Raw genomic sequence first — 8,307 nt, forward strand, 5'->3', positions numbered from 1 at the left:
TATGAATGTATTGCTACCTGCATCCTGAAAATGTTGACCATTTTAATGAGCTGTGTGTTATGATTATGATTTAAAAAAACCACTTCCCCTCAGTGCCAAAGCTTCAGTTCAGAAACCTGTAACAGAAACTAATCCTGAAAAATGGTTCCACCTGAAACGTCGACTTCTCCACGTCCTGATGCTGCCTGGTTGTTGTGCTCTCCCAGCCTCCTGCTTGTCTACCTTAGATTCCAGCACCTGCAGTGTTTTTGTGTTAAACTCAGAAAACTGTAGCAGTATGTTCTCTGAATAAAGGCAACTCTGTCTCTCACTCCAGTTTGCAATCTAAGAAAAGAGCCTCAACAATTGCAAATGATATTGTAAGAAGATTTGAAAAGAAGCGTGGCTCTAAGCATATAGAGTACTGATGAGATAGCAATGGAATATTTGCACAACTTTGGTATCCTTACCGAAGGAAGGATATACTGCCATAGAAGAAGCGCAGCAAAGTTCACCAAACTGATTGTAGGGATATCAAGACTGTCCTATAAGGAGAGATTGAGGAAGCTGGGCCAGATATTCTCTGGAGTTTAGAAGAATGAGCGGTGATCTCATTAAAACATACCTCTTTTCAGGGTGTAACAGGGTGGATGTTGGAAAGATGATTCCCTTGAATTGGATTCTAGAATTAGGGGGCATTGTATCACAATAAAAGGCAAGTTGCTTATGATTTATCATAGCAATTACAGAAACATGGTTCAGGGATGGGCAGGAAGGATAGAAAGAGAGGCAAGAGAGGAGGGGGAGTGGCATTTTTGATAAGGGATAGCATTACAGCTGTGCTGAGGGAGGATATTCCCGGAAATACATCCAGGGAAGTTATTTGGGTGGAATTGAGAAATAAGAAAGGGATGATCACCCCCCTAATAGTCAGAGGGAAATTGAGAAACAAACTTGTAAGGAGATCTCAGCTATCTGTAAGAATAATAGGGTAGTTATGGTAGCGGATTTTAACTTTCTAAATATCAACTGGGACTGCCATAGTGTTAAAGGTTTAGATGGAGAGGAATTTCTTAAGTGCGTACAAGACAATTTTCTGATTCAGTATGTGGATGTACCTACTAGAGAAGGTGCAAAACTTGACCTACTCTTGGGAAATAAGGCAGGGCAGGTGACTGAGTTGTCAGTGGGGAAGCACTTTGGCGTTTTAAAATCATGATGGAAAAGGAATGACCAGACCTAAAAGTTGCAGTTCTAAATTGGAGAATGGCCAATTTTGATGGAATTAGGCAAGAACTTTCGAAAGCTGATTGGAGGCAGATGTTCGCAGGTAAAGGGATGGCTGGAAAATGGGAAGCCTTCAGAAATGAGATAACAAGAATCCAGAGAAAGTATATTCCTGTCAAGGTGAAAGGGAAGGCTGGTAGGTATAGGGAATGCTGGAAGACTAAAGAAATTGAGGGTTTGGTTAAGAAAAAGAAGGAAGCATATGTCAGGTATAGACAAGATAAATCAAGTGAACCCTTAGAAGAGTATAAAGGAAGTAGGAGTACACTTAAGAGGGAAATCAGGAGGGCAAAAAGGAGACATGAGATAGCTTTGGCAAATAGGGTTAAGAAGAATCCAAAGAGTTTTTATAAATATATTAAGGACAAAAGGGTAACTAGGGAGAGAATAGTGCCCCTCAAAGATCAGCAAGACAGCCTTTGTGTGGAGCTGCAGGAGATGGGGGAGATGCTAAATGAATATTTTACATCAGTATTTACTGTGGAAAAGGACATGAAAGATATAGACTGTAGGGAAATAGATGGTGACATCTTGCAAAATGTCTAACTTACAGAGGAAGAAGTGCTGGATGTCTTGAAATGGGTAAAGATGGATAAATCCCTAGGACCTGATCAGGTGTACCCAAGAACTCTGTGGGAAGCTAGAGAAGTGATTGCTGAGCCTCTTGCTGAGATATTTGTATCATCGATAGTCACAGGTGAAGTGCCGGAAGTCTGGAGGTTGGCAAACGTGGTGCCACTGTTTAAGAAGGGCGGTAAGGACAAGCCAGGGAACTATAGACTGGTGAGCCTGCCCTCAGTGGTGGGCAAGTTGTTGGAGGGAATTCTGAGGGACAGGATGTACATGTATTTGGAAAGGCAAGGACTAATTAGGGATAGTCAACATGGCTTTGTGCATGGGAAATCATGTCTCACAAACCTGATTGAGTTTTTTGAAGAAGTAACAAAGAAGATTGATGAGGGCAGAGCAGAAGGTGTGATCTATATGGACTTCAGTAAGGCGTTCAACAAGGTTCCCCATGGGAGACTGATTAGCAAGTTAGATCTCATGGAATACAGGGAGAACGAGCCATTTGGATACAAAAACTGGCTTAAAGGTAGAAGACAGAGGGTGGTGGTGGAGGGTTGTTTTTCAGACTGGAGGCCTGTGACCAGTGGAGTGCCACAAGGATCTGTGCTGGGTCATCTACTTTTTGTCATTTACAAAATGATTTGGATGCGAGCGTAAGAGGTACAGTTAGTAAGTTTGCAGATGACACCAAAATTGGAGGTGTAGTGGACAGCGAAGAGGGTTACCTCAGATTACAACAGGATCTGGACCGGATGGGCCAATGGGCTGAGAAGTGGCAGATGGAGTTTAATTCATATAAATGCGAGGTACTACATTTTGGGAAAGCAAATCTTAGCAGGACTTATACAATTAATGGTAAGGTCCTAGGGAGTGTTGCTGAACAAAGAGACCTTAGAGTGCAATTTCATAGCTCCTTGAAAGTGGAGTTGCAGGTAGATAGGATAGTGAAGAAGGCATTTGGTATGCTTTCCTTTATTGGTCAGAGTATTGAGTACAGGAGTTGGGAGGTCATGTTGTGGCTGTACAGGACATTGGTTAGGACACTGTTGGAATATTGCGTGCAATTCTGGTCTCCTTCCTATCGGAAAGATGTTGTGAAACTTGAAAGGGTTCAGAAAAGATTTACAAAGATGTTGCCAGGGTTGGAGGATTTGAACTATAGGGAGAGGCTGAACAGGCTGGGGCTGTTTTCCCTGGAGCATCGGAGGCTGAGGGGTGACCTTACAGAGGTTTATAAAATGATGAGGGGCATGGATAGGGTAAATAGACAAAGTCTTTTCCCTGGGGTCGGGGAATCCAGAACTAGAGGGCATAAGTTTCAGGTGCTAGGGGAATGATATAAAAGAGACCTAAGAGGCAACATTTTCATGCAGAGGGTGGTACGTGTATGGAATGAGCTGCCAGAGGATGTGGTGGAGGCTGGTACAATTGCAACATTTAAGAGGCATTTGGATGGGTATATGAATAGGAAGAGTTTGGAGGGATATGGGCCGGATGCTAGCTGGTGGGACTAGATTGGGTTGGGATATCTGGTCGGCGTGGACAGGTTGGACTGAAGGGTCTGTTTCCGTGCTGTACATCTCTATGACTCTAAGACTCTATGAGGAGGTAAATATTTGAAATTCTCCTCCAGAGTTGTAGTGTCAGACTTCGAGAATATTTAAGACAGGGTTTTGATGGCCTTCTAGATATTAAAAATCAATGTGGATGGGGATAGATGAGGAAAATGAGGGAGAAGATCAGCAATGACCTAGTTGGATGGTGGAGCTTGCTTCAGGCCTAAATGGCCTAGTTTTGCTATAATTTGCAGTGTTACTGCATAGCCATTTTGGATCAGTTTGTACAAGAACCAGTGTAAAACTGCAAATGGCTGCAGACCTTAAAGGCTGTGCAATAACCTAGAGTTTTGCCAGTAGGACCATTTTCTGATCTGAGCCACTTTTATTCATTTAATAATAACCATTAGCTATGCATCAATAGACCAGTGTAACTCCAACAGTGAAAGCACATCACAGTGTGGCAGATTAGCAAGCAGGATGTTAAAGATGCATATTGGGAAAGTATAGCCACAAATAGACTGCATGAAATGGAAAAAGAAAAAAAAATTACTATGCATTCACCATAGGACTGCGGGACTGGAATGAACAATTCATCCACAGGAAGAATAAATTAGGAAAATAGGCATCAGTTTCTTTCTAGCCTTGGTACCCAATTTTTGATTTGATTTGTTATTGTCACTTGTACCTAGGTTTTGCTTTACGTGTAGTACAGGCTGATCACACCAAACAAAGTGCACAGGATAATAGAACAGATCAAGGAATACAATGTTACAGCAAAGATTGCAGAGAAGGTGCACAGAGAGTGAGAATAACATTCAATTTAAAATTTGAGAGGTCAATTCAGAAGTCTAATAACAGTAAGGGAAAAAAGCTGTTCTTGAATCTATTAGTATGTGTAATCAAACCGTCATATCCTCTGCCTGATGGAAGAGGTTGGAAGAGCGTATAAACAGGGTAGGAGGGGGTCTTTGATTATGTAGGTTGCTTTCTTGAGGTAGTAGGAAGTTACAATGGAGTCAATGGCGGAAGGCTGGTTGGTGTGATGGACTGGACTGTGTTCACAACTCTCTGTAGTTTCTTGCAGTCTTGAGAAAAGCAGTTGCCAAAATCACACTGTGATACACCCAGACTGAATGCTTTCTATGGTCCATCTATAAAAATTAGTAAGAGCCCCTGTGGACCTGTCGAATTTCTTTAGCCTCCTGGGAAGTAGAGACTCTTCAACACTAAGTGATATGATGAGCTTGCATTCATTTCCTGCATGAATCTTTTAAAATTGCTAGATTTAATGCAAATTCATTGTAATTTTTACAGACTGGAAATCTATTGTTCGGAAACACCAGCTGCTCAGAAGATTTTTGAGTAGTCTCAAACATTCCTGTGATGTTATCAGCATTACTTTAGTACAAGGTACCATAGCCTTGACTGAGCTCTTGTGGCAAGACAACGAAAAAGCAACAGATATTTCAATTCAATAATTTCAGTTTAATAGATTAACAGAATTTATTAAGCAAATGTCTGAACAAAAATACCAAACAATAAGAGATAACAGAAATGCTGATTTTGATTTTTGCTGTTTGAAGCTGCCAGAACCCAGATGTGATCATTGGTTCTCTTCAATGTCTTCAGTTTGATCTTTTTTCTGACTCCTCCTATTGTGTTCTGTCATCATTGAGGTCTCCACTTTTATGTCCTCGCCAGGTCTGCCTTGGTGTAACTTTATGCATAACCCATTGGTTTCACGTGACCTGACTACTTGATTTCCTTATCAATACCCTGACCATCTAGCCCAAGAGCTTATGGTGACATTTTCATGTCATTTGCCCTAACTTGCACTCTGGGAGCCACAATCTGATGAAATAGATGTATACATTCCTGAGGGCAGATAGGGTCTCCATAAGTATAACAATCTAAAATATTTTCAACTTGCTGCACTTATAATTTTGAGTCAAGAAACAAGCTGTTGTCAGTGAGAGTTTAAAAGGATCCTCTGCTCACTGTTTCAATTGATAGGCAGGTTCTCAGGGGTTTGAAAAAAATCTGGAATCTGTTAGTACAATATCACTAGTGTTCGTTGTTGACATTTCCCTGAAGGCTTTCATTATGTAATTGTGAATATTTGGCTGAAATTCAAAAGATATACATATCTTAATGGGTGCTTCTGAGTTGATTGTTTAAGTGACAGTTTAAAGGATCTATTAAAGGATTAACAGTCTGGATTCTGGATACAACTTTGTTTTTACAGACAATTATTCATTTTCAGAGATTTGTAAACTTTGAATGAATTTTATAAATTTTTCACTATTAATTTGTCAGGAGTGAGAGCTAGATTGTTAATGTTTATTTTTCATCTTCACATAGCTTCTGAGTTCCGTGGAGGACAGAGTTTGAGTAGCTCTTGGAGTTGGCGTGGTGTGTATCAGGAGTTATGGTGGGTAAAAGGTAGAGGTAAGAAAATATGAATGATGAGGGCTGGGGGACAACACAACTTTTAACACAGCTCGGAGAAAGTCCTAGAGTACTGACTTCATCAGCCCACCTTGACACTAGACTGCTGCCCCACTTTGTGGCTGCCTTTGTGGTCCTTTCAGAGTTGGCAGACACTGCACTGAGCCTCTAGAGCAAACACTACACATTTGGGACACTTTCCAGAGGCAAATCCAATGATTCCAGAAATTTCCTGACTCAAATTAACCACCTCAGTATACTTGCTGTACTTAGGGGTCTTTAGACTGGAATGGACAAGCTCAGACCTTTTCCAGTTTGGCATGTAGATAAGAATATTATCTTATTATGGACTCATAGACTCATAGAGATATACAATATGGAAACAGACCCTTTGGTCTAACTTGTCCATGCCAACCAGATATCCTAACCTAATCTAGTCCCATTTGCCAGCATTTAGCCCATATCACTCTAAACCCTTCCTAATCATTTACGCATCAAAACGCCTTTTAAATGCAGTGCTCCGAAAGCTAGTCTGCTTCCAATTAAACCTGTTGGACTGTAACCTGATGTTTGTGATTTGTAACCTTTTAAATGTTGCAATTGTGCCAGCCTCCATCACTTCCTCTGGCAGCTCATTCCATAAATGCACCACCCTTTGCATGAAAACGTTGTCCCTTAGGTCCTTCTTAAATCTTTCCCCTCTCACCCTAAACCTATGCACTCTAGTTCAGGACTTTCCCACTCCAGGGAAAAGACCTTGTCTATTTATCCAATCCATGCCCCTCATGATTTCATAAGCCTCAATAAGGTCACCCCTCAGCCTCCGACACTTCAGCCTATTCAGCCCCTCCCTATAACTCAAACCTTCCAACCCTGGCAACATTCTTATAAATTTTTTCTGAACCCTTTCAAGTTTCACAACATCCTTCCTATAAGAGCACGTTGCAGAGCTCCGCACTGCAGCGCAAGTGGGAAGAACTTTCAACCCATTCTACTCAGACCACTGCGAGTCCCAGGAAACTTAAAAATCAACTTACCTGGACTCTCGCCGTCCAAGGATGCCAAAGAAGGGAGGAGGAGTGTCCAAGGCTGGGCCCGTGGCCCAACCTGCAGGATCCTTGGACTTGATTTCTTACCAGGCCCTGGTGAAGGAACTTGCGAAACCTTGCAAGATGTTGGGTAAGCAGATAGAGGAGAAGCTGGCCCTGATCTCTATTATGCTGCAGAAGCATGAGCAGCAGCTGGGAGACCTGGAGAAAAGGATGGATGAAGTAGAATACAGAGTTGCAGTGGTGGAAGCTGATACCGGTTCCTCCAAAGATAGGATCCAGGCCCTGGAGACACAGGTCCGGAATTTGCTTGACCAAGTTGATGACCTTGAGAACAGGGGCAGGAGAAGAAATATTCAGATCGTTGGTCTGCCGGAGGGTAAAGAAGGTGAGCAGCCAGCAGAATTTATTGATGACTGGTTGCTGAAATCCCTTAATTTGGAAGCTGGAATGAGAGGCTTGAAGATTGAGAGGGCACACCGGGTCACGGTGCATAGGTCAGGTCTGGATCAACATCTTTGAACTATCTTGGTACAGTTTCATCATTATAGAGGAGAAAGTGAGGTCTGCAGACGCTGGAGATCAAAGCTGAAACTTTATTGCTGGAACAGCACAGCAGGTCAGGCAGCATCTAGGGAACAGAAGATTCGACGTTTCGGGCACATGCCCTTCTTCAGGAAGAAGGGCATGTGCCCGAAACGTCGAATCTTCTGTTCCCTAGATGCTGCCTGACCTGCTGTGCTGTTCCAGCAATAAAGTTTCAGCCTTCATCATTATAGAGACAAGGAGAGAATCATAGAATTTTGCAAAAACCAGCGGAAGATTCCAAAGGCCCTGATTTACAAGGGTTCTAAGATCATGTTCTTCCAGGACTTCTCAGCAGCAGTGATCAAGAAAAGAAGACATATTCAATGACTCATACAGTCATGATTGTCACGCACCATCTCAGAGAGAGGCCAATATTTCATTTATTCTTAAAAAAGGCAAAGTCCTGGAGGACTGTGCTTCGTACAGGCCCATTTCACTCTTAAATGTCGACTTTAAAATCCTCTTTAAGACTCTTGCGTTAAAACTGGAGACTGTGTTACCTTCTATTGTTAAAGAAGACCTGACAGGCTTCATAAACGGCCACAGATCCTTCAGTAATGTCGGGAGACTGCTTAATGTAATTCAAGCATGTCAACAACAGTCAATACAGGGACTGATGATTTCTCTAGATGCAGAGAAGGCATTTGACTAAGTTGAGTAGCTGTAACTTTTTTATACTCTAGAGCGGTTTGGCTTGGGCGAAGCCTTTATAAGATGGGTAAAGGTTCTCTACAGTGACCCTCTCACCGCGGTCATCACCAATGGGGTACGATCAAGCAAATTTAACATTTTTAGGGGCAGCCAGCAGGGCTGGCCCCTTTCACCGT

Source organism: Chiloscyllium plagiosum, unplaced genomic scaffold, assembly GCF_037043375.1.
Source record: "Chiloscyllium plagiosum isolate Xiang-an unplaced genomic scaffold, Cpla_swu_hap1 HiC_scaffold_28, whole genome shotgun sequence".
In the NCBI taxonomy this organism is placed as follows: Eukaryota; Metazoa; Chordata; class Chondrichthyes; order Orectolobiformes; family Hemiscylliidae; genus Chiloscyllium; species Chiloscyllium plagiosum.